This window comes from Balaenoptera physalus, assembly GCF_965194825.1.
Source record: "Balaenoptera physalus genome assembly, chromosome: 1".
Classification (NCBI taxonomy): domain Eukaryota; kingdom Metazoa; phylum Chordata; class Mammalia; order Artiodactyla; family Balaenopteridae; genus Balaenoptera; species Balaenoptera physalus.
In genome coordinates, this window is record NC_138882.1 from 48,960,309 (window position 1) to 48,974,599 (window position 14,291).

Genomic DNA, 14,291 nt, shown 5'->3' on the forward strand with positions numbered 1-14,291 from the left:
TACTCTATATATCTATGTATAGATAAGATCTATACATATATACTCTATATCTATTAGCTGCATTTTATGCTTATTCATGTCCACACATCTAAGTTTAATAGGAAACAAACAGACCTTCATTATGCTTACTAGATGCTTGGAAAACACTTGCTTATGTATTTTTCTACCTTCCTCTTCATCCTTCCCTCATTTCTTTTAAAATTGATACCTCAGCACAAATGGAGAGCAAGGGCCCTTTCCTAGCTCATGCAAAGATGGTGCCCTCTGGTGGATGGTGGTAAAGATTACACCTTTGTCTCCAGAATTCTGTTTGGGTTTTTTAGTTTTCTTTTTTTCCCAGATTTCTCTTCAGTTGATTTTACATTCCAGCGTCATTAGGATTACTGTCAGAGTGCTCATACTACTGTGATATGAGGAATGCAGAAAGTTCCTTATCACCCAAACAGCAGCCCTGCCCATTCCACCATGATATCAGGCCTCAGTAATAATCCTTTGTGGCTTTGAAGGTCCCTGCTACTATTTATTATTTTACCTCAAAGGTACACATTGTGAGACATAATAATATTTTGAGGCATTAATTTACTACACGAGATGAGCTCATCAGTATCTGATCTCAAAAGTACTCAAAAGCAAGACAGATCTGTCAAAAAGTGGCTTAGGTATCTCTTCAACTTTTACATTTGTAGAGAGAAAATACCTTAAAATAGTAATATTTTGTCTTTTCTTTTCTGCCCTTGTATATAACTTTTCTCCCTATAGTGAAAGACATTGCCTCAAGATGAGGTCAGATTGTAATACCAAAAAAAAAAAAAAAAAAATTCAATTTTTAGGTTAAAAAAAATTGAAAATATGCTTTTAATATGAAGAAAAGGAGGCCTGGATGAAGTAGAAAACAGAGTTTTGTCAAATCACTAGGAACGAATATAGAGGAAAACCAGACTCCCTGCCACCCCAAACTCAAGGCACTAGAGGAGTTTGAATGAGGCCACAGGAAGGAGGAGCTGCAAGGCTGGGCAAGGCCTGAAAAGATACCTAAGGTTGTGGGTAAGAAACAAGGGGATGGGACCCAGAGGTGACAACCAGGAACAGAGTAGAACCTCCAGCGGAAAGTGCAGAGCTCCACAGTCACCAGGAGCAAGGAGAAGCACAGAAGCTGAACTAATGTCTGGGGAATATTTTATTTCCACCCCGGGGACCATGGCTCCTGTCCTGTGGACAGCATCATTACCTGATCATCCCACTGGTGCAAGGTGTAAGCCTCCCATGGAGAGCTGCCCGCTGCTCACACACTGGGCGTTCAGCACATGCATGCCAGCCTGCATTCTGAGACACTGCTGAGCCCCCTGTAAATAACACTGGGAAGTACCTCCCTCCTTTGCAATCATCAGAATGCTCACAAGTTCCCAAAACCAGAGAGTAGAGGCTCTTAACAGCCAGACAACAATTTACCCCTGCTACACCTTAACTTTTGAACAAGAAAATAAACAAGGAAGAATAGCGCCAGAACCAAAGGAAAAGGGTTACATCTTGTTTTCCTAGGAACTAGAAGCAAGGGGGAAACTAGAAGGATAATGGCTCTCTAGAATCCTTGTCCCAGCCTCACTCTGTTCTAAGCATAAATATTTTAGCCGTGACTGCAAGTAGAGAAGCTTAGATTCTCCACATCCTGGGGACAGCAGGGAGAAAAGCAGAACGGGTGGCATAAAGACATTCTTTTGCAAGTCCCCAATACTTTAACTCTACTCGCACAGAATTCCATTCCCTTTGACTCGCAGCTATAGCATTATGTGACATGGCTAAATGTCTACCTCCATTAAGCCACTTTGTTAAGACTTTTGAGTTTTAGGTTATCATCTATAAGTCTACCTCATAGAATAGTAGTGAGGATTAAAAAGAAAAATATGCAGAATAAACAAGCCATTGGATTTTTTATTGGAGTATGATTGCTTTACAATGTTGTGTTAGTTTCTGCTGTACAGTGAAGAATATCAGATATATATATATATCCCTTCCCTTTTGGACCTCCCTCCCCTCCCATCCCAACCATCTAGGTCATCACAGAGCACTGAGCTGATCTCCCTGTCCTATACACTAGTTCCCACTAGCTATCTATTTAACACATGGCTTTGGGGGCGGGGTCTAGGTGGGGGTGGGGTTTAGGCGGGGGCGGGGTCTAGACTGAGGACATGTGCAGCTGGAAACGCAGCATGGTGGGAGGGGGCCTCGGAGCGCCGAGTCTGGAGGTAAAGACCTGGGTGGGGGTGTGGGTGTGGAGCTTAGACTCAGCGTGGCTGGAGGGAGCCTTGGAGGGTAGAGGATTAGGCCTGGGACCTCAGCAGACTCCCTGCAGCCCAATTGGGCGGGGGAAACACTGGCCGCATTCCCTTCTGATCTTCCGATCTCCTGAGGGTCTCTCCCCATCCTCATCGATCCTCTCACTGTAGGTGGGCCCCTCCTGAGCCTGGGAACCCCTCCCCTCGCCCAGCCGCCCCGCAGGGGCACTGCTTGCATCCAGCATCTACTTTCCCTCCCCGCCTCCCACCCTCCCACACCCTCAGGAGCCATGCAGCCAGAAGGGGCCTCGGAGGGCAGAGAATCAGGCCTGGGACCTCAGCAGGCTCCCTGGGGCCTAAGTGGACAGGGGAAATGCTGGCCGCGTTCCCTTCCAATCCTCCGATCTTCCGAGGATCTCTCCCCATCCCTCTTGACAACCTCACCGTGGGTGGGCCTCTCTGGGTGTGGGACCCTACCCTCCCCCAGTCACCCCTCAGGGGCACTGGTCCCATCCCACCTCCACTTCTCCTCCCCACTCCCTCCCCTAAACATCCTACTGGGTGGCCTGGGGTTTCCTCCTGTCCTGTCCCCTTAAGTTTCAATGGTCCCCCACCAGTGCCTGGTAGATGCCCTAGTTGTAAGGAGGGGCAAACTCCGTGTCCTCCTAGTCTGCCATCTTGACTCAGCCCTAAGCCATTGGATTTTATTTTATATGAGAACCAGAAAAGATTGGGTGCAGGTGAGTCTTATTTGGAAATTCGTTGAGGTGTGTACACAGCAATGGGTTGATCTACCCAGGTAGAAGAATCTGACAGACACTACACTTGGCGAGAAGGGGCTGGAGAAATTCTGGAAGCAGACAAACACTTTTGAGCCCTCACTATGTGCAGGTTGCTGCTCTGTTCTTCTAGACCCTGAAGAGGAAATTGCCTTTAAGGATTGTGGTGATGGTATCACAATATATTTATGCCCAAACTCATCAAAATGTATAACTTATGTCCAATGTTTTTATATATTAAGTACACCTCAACAAAGCTGAATAAAAAAAGTATCTGACTTTCTGTTTGATAAACCATAAAGTAATCAAAAGAAAGACCTCAATAACAGTTCTATGAGTTCTAGATGGTCAAAATAACAGTTCAGATTTAGTATGAGTATTGAAGCGATCCAGAAAGAAAAAGGATGAGGAGGTGGTTATTATGATGGGTAAAATATTATGCTGCACCAAAGACTGTAAATCATTATAATTACTAAATGTCAGTGACTCGTGGTAAGTATTCTATGTGGTGGGTGAGGGATATTTATAAAAACCCAAAGGCACATTATAGTACATTTATTTTCACTTTCTACTGGGTTGGGGTGGTGGGTGAGGAATGCAGAGAGGAGCAGGGCAAGCAGATTGCTTTGGCTGGAGCTGAGGTGAGTCGAGGGGAGATGGGGGAAATACTTGGGGAGTTGAAAGTGAAGGTCCTAGTAACATGCCTCCTCGGTTCATTTGCCTTTTCTCTGCTCACTGCTTAGCAAACAAGACTGAAAGAAGCCAAAAGAGGAGAGAGCTGTATGCCCCTCCCAGCGGAGTGAGCTGCCTCGGTGGCACCTCTGAAGGAAAGACACTTGGTCTCCCTCTCTGACAGCTCCTCGTCCCACAACTTCTCCTCCAGTTGTTCCAGAATGTGCAGGTGAGAGGAACCCTTCCGGGCTCACCCGGTTCAGACATCAGCAAATGTAACAATACCACAAAAAGGAGACGCTGTAGATCCAGATCATCAAAATGACAAGGGAAGCCACATGCCAGCAGAAGAAGATGGTGACAAATAAAATATCATTTTTGTCATCATCCATCCATTTATGGCCAGAGATTGGTTTGTACAGCATAAAGCCTATCTGGATGAGCCAAGAGCCTATAATCATATATAAAAAGGCCTTCATCACCCAGAGCTGCCGCATGTTGGGAGCCCACAGCTCTGCGATCACCACCAGCAGCAGCAGGAACAAGGCCTGGATGAGCAGGACGTGACACCGCAGCTCCACTCCTTCTGAGTCCTGCAAGTGAGACACCATCAGGGGCAGAATCAGAAACATGCCCAGGGCTTGGGCGCCTTGTTCCAGGGCCGGAGACCTCTGGGGCAGCAGGTTCTGGCTCACCACATCTACACACCCACTCAGGAAGAAGGTCGTGTAGAGAGTGAGATGCTGCCACTGTTTGTGGTACAAAAAGTTTCTCTCGTGATATATCTTGCTGATCAGTACAAACTGCCCTTGAATGTTATGCAGTTCTTGGGCTACTAAAATGAAGGAGCTCAATATCTTCGCCAGTCCCACACAGTATATTTGCTGCAGCCTCGCCCATCTTCCTTTGCTCCAGGGACGGCGTGGCAGATACTGGACGGGGTAGTTGCATATCAAGGCCCTGGAGACGAGTCGTGCGTGATAAAGTCCATAGAAGAAGAGAGACAGTCCTGGGTACAGATGACCCTCAAAGCCTCCCATGAGACTGAAGGTAGGTCTGAGCACTGGCAGAGTCAAGAGGCTCTGGAGTGGCCACGTCAGGCTCTAGAGTGTGGAGGGGGGTTCTTGACGTCTACTTATATTCTCTATTCAGCTCATTGCATCCACATACAGAAGGAAAATGGTTCTGGAGAAAACCCAAGCTTACGGTGGAGTGGGTGTCATGGTTTCCGTTCTGGTCTTCTGCTCTGGTTCATTGATAGCTAACCAACCATTGCCAGATGAAGAAATAAGCATATTCACCAGCACAATCCTTGAGCGTCTCTCTTTCTCAGAGACAATGCCATAGGCCCTCCATTGCCTCTCCTCCCCCTTCTCCCCATTTCTACCTTCCTTACTTCCCTCCCAAATTCACAGAACACAAGCAAGTACTCAGAGACAGCAAGGAGAACACACAATATAGGGTAAATCCCTTAAGATTCCTCACATATAACCTCATAGAAATACTAGGTACAAATATGCTCTTCCGGGTATAAATAGTCTTAAGAGCCACAAATAAACATACACAGCTCAATTACTCTGATGTTATTTGATGATAGCCAGAAAAATATTCAATCCTGACAATCTCTTCCCCTCATCTCCAGATAGAACTGAAATGCCTCCATCTGAGGTTCCTTCCTTTGAGTTTCAGTGTTTTTCCAACTTATGCAGGCAAATAGGTTCCACTCAGAGATACCGATTTGAAATCTCTTGGGGTAGTGTCTTGCAATAAGCACTTCAGTAAACATTCCCAGGGAATTTTCTTATGCACACTAAATTTTGAGAATCACTGAGTAAAATGTAGGTACTGGTATCAAAGAAGATCCTATTCAGCTAGTAACCTTCATGTGAATTAAACATCAAATATTTTCTCTCATGAAAAAAGCATTTATTTACAGTGTGATGGTCATGTTACGCTTCATGACTGTCAAGTACAGGAAATGTCTCTAATTAATTATGTTTTATATTGATCCTACAGATTTCCATATTGGTTTATTTGTCTTTTGTTGCTACTATGAATGGATCTTACATTTTATTATATTATTTTTACTGATATGAGACTATAATTTTATATTGCTCTTTATATTAATCATCTTGTTGCATTTATATACTGTTCTTACTAATTTTCAAATGATTTTAATTACGTCCTTTTAGATATATTTTTGTCTTTTCTAATTGCCTTTTCTCAATGAAATGTCCTGATAGAAATCTATTGTCATTTTGATTATGAAAGCTTCCCTTGGAAATTCCCTGGCGGCCCAGTGGTTAGTACTCTGCGCTTTCACTGACAAGGGTGCTGATTCAATCCCTGGTAGGGGAACTAAGATCCCGCAAGCCGCTCGCACCGTGTGGCGTGGCCGAAAAGAAAAAAAAAAGAAAGAAAAAGAAAGCTTCCCTCTTCTGGGAAGTGTCCCCTCAAACCATCTGGGTCAAGTGGGAGCTGTCATCTTTTATTCAATTCTGCTTTCCTAGTCATAGATCAGCCAAGGGATGGACACCTGACCCAGCTAAGCCAATCTCAGCCCTTCACCAGATTTTTTTTTTTATATTTTCATATCTTTTATTCCTAATGGTTGATTATGTGTATTTTCTTTTTTTAATATTTATTTATTTATTTATTTATTTATTTATTTTTGGCTGCTTTGGGTCTTCATTTCTGTGCGAGGGCTTTCTCTAGTTGTGGCAAGCGGGGGCCACTCTTCATCGCTGTGCGCGGGCCTCTCACTATCGCGGCCTCTCTTGTTGCGGAGCACAGGCTCCAGGCATGCAGGCTCAGTAGTTGTGGCTCATGGGCCTAGTTGCCCCGCGGCATGTGGGATCTTCCCAGACCAGGGCTTGAACCCGTGTCCCCTGCATTGGCAGGCAGATTCTCAACCACTGCGCCACCAGGGAAGCCCCACCAGATTTTTTTAAACCAAAGGAAACAGCTCTCAGCTCTTCTGTTCACTATAGAACCAAGTGGTGTATTAGGGTTATATTTCCTTCTCCATGGATGCGTCTTCTACTGGGTATTTGTCATTGTGTAACTAATTAACATAAACTGGTGGCTTAAAACAACATACATTTATTCTCAGCTTCTGTGGGTCAGGATGCAGGCATAGCTTTACTGGGTCCTCTGCTCAGAGACTCACAAAGTGCAGTCAAGGTGTCTGCCAGGATATGTTTCATTCTGTAGCTCAGGGTTCTCTTGGAAGCTGATATGGTTGTGGCAGAATTTGGTTCCTTGTAGTTGTAGGACTGAGGTCCCCATTTGCTTGCTAGCTGTCATTTTACACCTAACAGATTGACAAAAATTAGCCTGACAATAGTCTGACGATGTGAAAGAAATAGAATAATTAATACATTCTGAGGGGGGATGTAAGTTAATACAACCACTTTGGAAAAGAATTTGGCATTATATGACTTTATATAGTAAAGTTGAAGATATACATCCTTACTTGTATATACTGTACAACAACTCTCAGGAATGTCCACAATAGCACTGTTTAAAACTGACAGAGAGAGAGAGACAAATACTCAAAATGTCCTTCACTATTTAAATGCATAGAAACATTTATCAAATACTCATAAAATAAAATATCATAGGGGAGTGAAAATGATAATTACAGCTACATTCAACAACAACATTGTGACAGTTTCATGTGTCAACTTGACTGGGCATATGGTGCCCAGATTAAACATTATTTCTGGATGTGTCTGTGAGATTAGCCTTTGAATGGGTGGATTTAGTAAAGTAGATGGCCCACCCCAATGTAGGTGGACCTTATCTAATCCGCTGTGGGTCTGAATAGAACAAAACACAGAGGAAGGAGGAATTTGCCCCTTTTTTTTCCTGCCTGTCTACTGAGCTGGGACATGGGTCTTCTGCTCTTGCACTGGGATCTACATCAATCGCTCCCCTGGTTCTCAGGTCTTTAGACTCAGATTGGAATTATATCACCGGCTTTCCTGGCTCTCCAGATTGGAGAGAGCATATGATGGGACTTCTCTTCCTCCATAATTGTATGAGCCATTTCCTCAAAATAAACCTCTATCTATCTATCTATGTATCTATGTATCTATCTATCTATGTATCTATGTATCTATCTATCTATCTATCTATCTATCTATCATCTCCTATTGGTTTTTTTTCTCTGGAGAACCCTGACTAAGACAAACATGGAATCTCAAAAATGTAATTTTGGATGAGAAAACAATGTCACAAAATATACATAATTTTGTGGATGATTCTACATACATAAAGTTCAAAAACATTCACAACTGAAAAATGTGAACACATATGTGGAACTATAAACAAAATTCAGGAAAAATGGTTACCTCTGAGAGGGAAAGGATAGGATAGATTTGAGAGGGATACACAGGACATTGAAAATAATGGCAGTGTTTTTTCTGTTCTTACAGTGGGTAATGAGCACGGGAGTGTTGTATCCCAATGTTTACCTGCATTCTATAAATGTTATTTCGTATCTACTCAATATTAATTTTCTTTTAAGAAATAAGAAGACTAACTGGAAGTGTTGTGTAGGTGAGTGAGACTTGATGCCTAGCAAGTCTACTTTTGGGTGAGAAGGTGGGAAGACAGCTGTTTGCAAAGGGGCTATCCCAAATGCCAAAATGAGTTTTTCTCTAGGCCATCAACACTTCTATGCGTCATCCTACAATACAACTGACTTTTTTTCACTCAGTCATGTATCATGATGGAGACAGAACCATTTTGTCATATAGAGGTGCTACTTACTCCTTTTAATGTCATATTCTTTATCCAGTTCCTTATTGATGAAAATGTTGGTCTATCTGTTTTTTAAAAACAAATAATTCTGAGAAAATATTCTTCTTTAGGGTAGATAACCATAAATGACATTTCTGAGTTATAGACTAGTATTCCCTTTTTAGTTTTAATAGATAGTGATAAATGTCCCATCAAAGTGGTGGTACCAATTTTCACTCAACCTCACAGCCCATTAATCAACAAGTTCTCTAGATTCTCCTTCCTAAGTAACTTTTCTGGTCAGTTCCTTCCACTCCATCCCCACCCACCGCCCTTCTTCAGGCATCACCAACCCTGCATTGTTGCAATATCTCTTAACCAGGATCCAATCCACTGGCTAATCTGAATTCTCTAGTGGCATCCCCTTGACTTGTGGTTAAAATCCATGTCCTTAGAATGAGCTTCAAGGCCCCTCGTGTTTTGCCCTGGCCTCATTTCCAGTCCCTTCCCACATGTACTATTCTCTCCAGGCATATCAGGAGCTTCCAGCTCGGTCTGAAATGGGCTTCCTATTACACATTTTTTCTCTATCTGAGAAACTCTGCCTTTCCTTCAAGGCTTAGCTCAAGCACTGCCTCCTCTCAACTGGGAAGGATACCTCTCCATGCAACTTCTAGTCATCTCTATTGGTACACTTGTCACCCTGTTTCACCACTCGTTATTTACTGGGAAGTCTTTGAAGTAGGAAACCATGTCCTGTCTTGTCTCTTTAGAATCTAGCCCTATGCCTGGAGGTGCTCAATGGATGTTTGATGGATGAATGAATACATAAACACATGAGCTCCACCATAAAATGCTTATGATATAGTTATAAAGACAGAACAGATACATACAAACGATGCAAGGTCACTAATGCTAAGAGTGAAATACCAAATGAGTGGAACAAATGACCAGAGCTATGCAATTAGAAGGGAGAATTATCCCCAGCTGTTGAAGTCAGGGCAAATTGGATCATTCCCAAAGAACAGCTGGAGAGAGTAACATATGTGTGTTCCAAGTTTATCTTGACTCCTTTCTCCTTAATTAAACATAGAAGAGGCCGAATGAAAGGGTGTGGATGACTTGGCATAATTATAACTTCCCAGAGACATAGACCCCTTTTGCGTAAACCAGTGTTTTTCAACCTTTTTTTCATTTTTCTCCTCCCTAAGGAAACTTTTCAACATATGTTCCCTTATGACATTCCCCCCCACCACCACATGAAAATTTAATAATGAAATATACTGTCTATCTGTTTTATGTCCTATGGCCCTTTGGAAAGCCACACACCATTGTAATATCTAAAATCGCAAATTTTTACTTCCTTGGGGGTCATAATGCCCCCTTTGAGAGCACATGGTGTAAACCAAAGGCAGAGTGTGGTCCCAGCAAAGAGCTTGGTGATGCAGCACAGAGCTCATCTTCAAACACACTGGTCTTCAAAAAATGTTTTTTAGCAATAGGCAGTGAGGGTTCTTTAGTGAGAGGTAGACTAGGTGGCCTCAGAGACACTTCCAACTTCTATATATGGAGCTGTCAGAACCCAGAGATCTCAGGGGGAATGTCCTGGTATTTAATTAGAAAACTAATTTCATTTGGAAACTAATTAAAGTAATTAGGAAATTCATGTTCTATTAGAGGGACTTGAATGAAAATTGTTTTCCTCTTACTCTTCTCCAGTCAATAACTGGGGTGACAACTATATGAGAGAGGGAAGTGTTATCTAAAAGGATGAAAGGGATAAGCATATCTCTGGTTCAGGGACTTGTAGCCAAAAATAGATGAAATGCAAATCAGGAGACTCAGCTTGCCTAAATGTGGTGGAAGCAAGGAGCTCCCTTCTATTAAGCCAGACATATCACCGATGGGGTATCCAACTAGGATGGGGAAGGAGCAGCTGCCAAACTCACTAACTGATGTTCTGTGACCTGCAAGCAAGGCCTCCACCTGAGGCAACACTCCTGGTACTATGGTGGACACTTGCCCACTCACTGGCTTACCCTCAGGGACAGGGTCTGATGGGCACAGGTCTCAACAGTAAAGTATGCATCTTGCTACAAATCAGAATCATCTCAGGAGAGCTTTTCTAAAATACAGAGTACTAAGTTTTGTATGACCCTACTAAATAAAGTCTCTGAGCTGGGGCCCAGGAATCTGCATTTTGAATCATACCCCCCTCTCCCACCACTGGTGATCCCAATGCAAGGCCATCTTTCACCTGATGTTTGGAGACCATTACATTAGACTGGAAAACACCACCCTGGTCCTCAGGTCACACCTGGAAGCTATCTTCCTGCCCTCACTGACCCACAGACTCACACAGGAGTGTGGGGCAACATCTTTATAAAAGCAGAACCCAAAAGGATTTACCAAGAAAGGCTGGCATGCAGAAGGAAAGGGAGGGCGGGGGAGGGAGGTGGCTAAGAGGGGGATGGAGACGGAAGGGAGAAGGAAGGGAGGGTGGAGGAGAGAAAGAGAGATGGAGAAGGCTGAGGGAGAACATGGAGAACTCCGCAGAAAGAAGATAAAGAGGGTGAACGCAGCCCAGACCCTGGAAAGGAGAGGTGAGGAAAGGAGGAAACAAGGGAGCCAGAAGCCTGTGCTTTCTCTCTCAAAGTGGGAGAGAAGTAAAAGGTCCTGCTTGTCCAGGCCCAGGAGATATTACCAGTTGGTGATTAAGAAAATGTGTTTCTGGCCAATTGCTAGGTGGGTGTTCTAAGACAAGGTATTTACCTTCTCTAACATTCATTCTCCTCACAGGTAAATGTGGAATTGTAATCGTAAGGATTCCATGAATAGTGCATTTTAAAGCAGGTTATAAATATAAAGCACTTTAAGTTGTTTATCTTAGGGCTGGATGAGACCATTGGGTCTATTTCCTCCAAATCCCTCTTTTCACAGAAAAACCGAAGCCCAGAGACAAGTGACCCACAGGGTGTCACATGGTGAACGGTGAGTTAGTAACAAAGTATATGCTGAGATACTCAGTCACCAGCTGTCAAGAAGTACGAGAGAACTCCAGCCCAGCATCAGGCAAAAGGGGAGGTAAGTGGGTGAAGGCTGTGAGCCCTCTTTCTCAGTCAGCCCCCTCGGCTGGCGGCCCCAGGCCACAGGAGGGCACAGCACTCTGGCCAGCCCACGAGCTGGATCTTGGTCTGTCCACCCCCTGCCCACCCCCTCAGCGGTCTTGTCAAGAGGAGAGGCCAAAGGAGGCGTCCCCAGAATTGGGGGACGAGGAGAGTCAGCCTCAAACACGCAGAATTGTCCCTGCAGAAGCACCCCACCCTAAGAGGTACTGGGCGCCACACTCATGTCCACCATTAAAATGCTCCCTTGAATGTACCCTCAAGACTGGAATGCAGCTGGAAAAAGCTAGAATAAAATCAGTTATTTTGAGGCTGGGCTTCGTGGTAGAAGGATGTGTTGGCTGAAGGGGAGTGGCTGGTCAATATGGAGCCAGAAACACATATAGTTAGAAGCAAGAATTTATCTGTCTTCATCCAGTGCTAACCAAGGAGAAAGACTGTACTGGGGAGGAAATAAGTATTACAGAAATGAAATCCCTTTGGAGAAGGGACAACTTGTCAAGGTTTTCCTTTACCTGCTTTATTTTCCCCACGAGTACATTTAGTTATCTATGTTCTGAGTCAATGTTCTGAGCTAAGCTATCCCTTGCTACTTTGATCTCAGGCGAGGGGCAGGGTGGGGGGCGGAGCGTGGATGGGTGGGGGGGGGCGGGGAGCATCTCATAAGCAGGCACAAGTAATTCAGTCACTGGAGAGACATATCCTTTAATGTGAACGAATACACGGGCCTTCTGGTTTATAAGCATCGGTCAGTCCTTCAGAACCTAAACAGACTGATAAACGTAAGTTTCTGGATCTGTAAAGATGAGGTCTTGGTCCTACTCAGGAATTATCCTGCCTTGCTGCGAGCCCCAAGCCCTGCCCCACCCTACTTGCCACCATCTCAGCTACAACAATACTCTAATACTACCCAGATCACACACTTACATTTAAGGGAAACACCCCAGAAACACCAGTGCCTTAACCCATTTCACTTCAACAAATGTGTATTAACCAGCTATAATCAGCCAGACACTATACTACAAGCTGCTGTTACGAAGATGAATAAGACATGGCACCTGCCTTCCAGGAACTCAGAGGCAGTACCTTGCCACTGCAAGTGTGGTCCGTAGGCCACCAGTGTCAGCTTCACCGCGGAGCTTGTTAGAAATGTGGATTCCCAGGCCCTATGCCAGACCTACTGATTCTGAATCTGTATTTCGCTAAGATCGCCAGGTGATTTGTATGCATATAAAGTTTGAGAAGCGCTGATCTAGTAGAAAAGATTCAACTAAAGCCATCTTGAATTAAACGTTATGACGATGAAGTAAACTCAGTATGGTGGGAACATCGAGAAGGGTTTGGTTAATTCTGAGGGAGAAGTAGCCATTTGCACTGAAACTGAACTGGCCAACAAGTTGGGGCTGGGGGCAACTGAGAGTAGGTAGGAGCATTCACCTGTGGAAAAGGGCATGAACAAAGCTGTGAATGTGCCGGGTGTGTGGGTCAGGGGTGGGGGGTGAGGGTGAGGGTAGGCCATGTGCAGAGCCAGACTGGGACAGACTGGAAGAAAGGTCTTTCAAGGGCTCCTAAATCTCACCCAGGATGGATGGCTGCCCAGCCTATAGGTGCTGTGTTCTCTGCACTGCCCTTGTTACCAGCCCTCCATGCTAGGATCTGACCAGTGCGTGAACAGGGAAAGGCCTCTTCCCAACATCTGGCCCTCAGTGACACCTTGGGGATGAGGGGCTGATGTTTGCAGACAGCACAGGGTGCCGAGTCTCAGATCTCATGCCAGGACACCTGGTCCCTGGCAGCAACTCTGCAGAACGACCTTGGTAGGAAGTGGATGCACAGATTCCCACGGATCCCGTGGATTACCGGCAGCCCAAACAGCCTCCGAGGAGAGGGCCTCCCGCTTATTCAGCTTGTAAGCGAAGCTGACTCTGGAGAAAGTTGAGAAAGTAATGACATGTTACGGAAGGGGATTGAGTCAGAGTCTGGAGGCTGGGTTCCAGTCGCGACCTGGCCTCTAGCTGTATGACCATCAGGAGGTCTCTGGGTCTCAACTGCAAAATGAAGAAGATGGACAAGGTGATTCCCAGGTCCTTTGCAGCCCTGATAGTCTGTGATTCTGGAACCTTCCAGTTTTAGAAAGGTCTGCCATGTTCCCCTTTTTCAGACTCCTTGGATTCTTGTGGAATTTACTGCTGAGTGGCAAAATAAAACATCCTGAGGACAGGATCTCCATCCAACTAACAAGGGCATCTGGATTATATTGTCCATCGAGGTTACATTTAGAGGGCTAGATAGATAGATAGATAGATAGATTGATAGATAGATAGATGACACATAGACAGATTGGTAGTTAGATAAATTATGAAGCAGACATTAAACCTTTACCATGGGTTGTGTTTGGCAACTGAGTTGAGCACCAGAAATGCAGAACCTTTGAATCTGGCCAAAATGTTGTCGCATGTATTTGGAGAAATATGACACATGTTAGCAAAGAAGAAAGCACTATGTAATTCCATAATAAAGTGTTCTGTTAATGATAATTGTTAACATTTTACAGTGCCAAACACTTTATAGGAATTTCCTCATTTTTCTCCCTCAAATCTATAAGGTAATAAATCATGTAATATGTTTTTGCCTGTAAATAATAGAAAACCCTGATGATGCTGGCTTAAGCATTAAGAAATTTATTCTCTCACTTA

At 44.3% G+C, this 14,291-nt stretch overlaps 1 pseudogene across 1 annotated transcript; it reads right to left on the minus strand.

The window, feature by feature from the left end:
* Positions 1 to 2,712: 2,712 nt before the first annotated feature.
* LOC309666252 (transmembrane epididymal protein 1 pseudogene) lies at positions 2,713 to 11,395 on the minus strand (annotated as a pseudogene). The gene has a single exon. The product of its transcript is annotated as a transmembrane epididymal protein 1 pseudogene (transcript).
* Between the last annotated feature and the right edge of the window lie 2,896 nt (positions 11,396 to 14,291).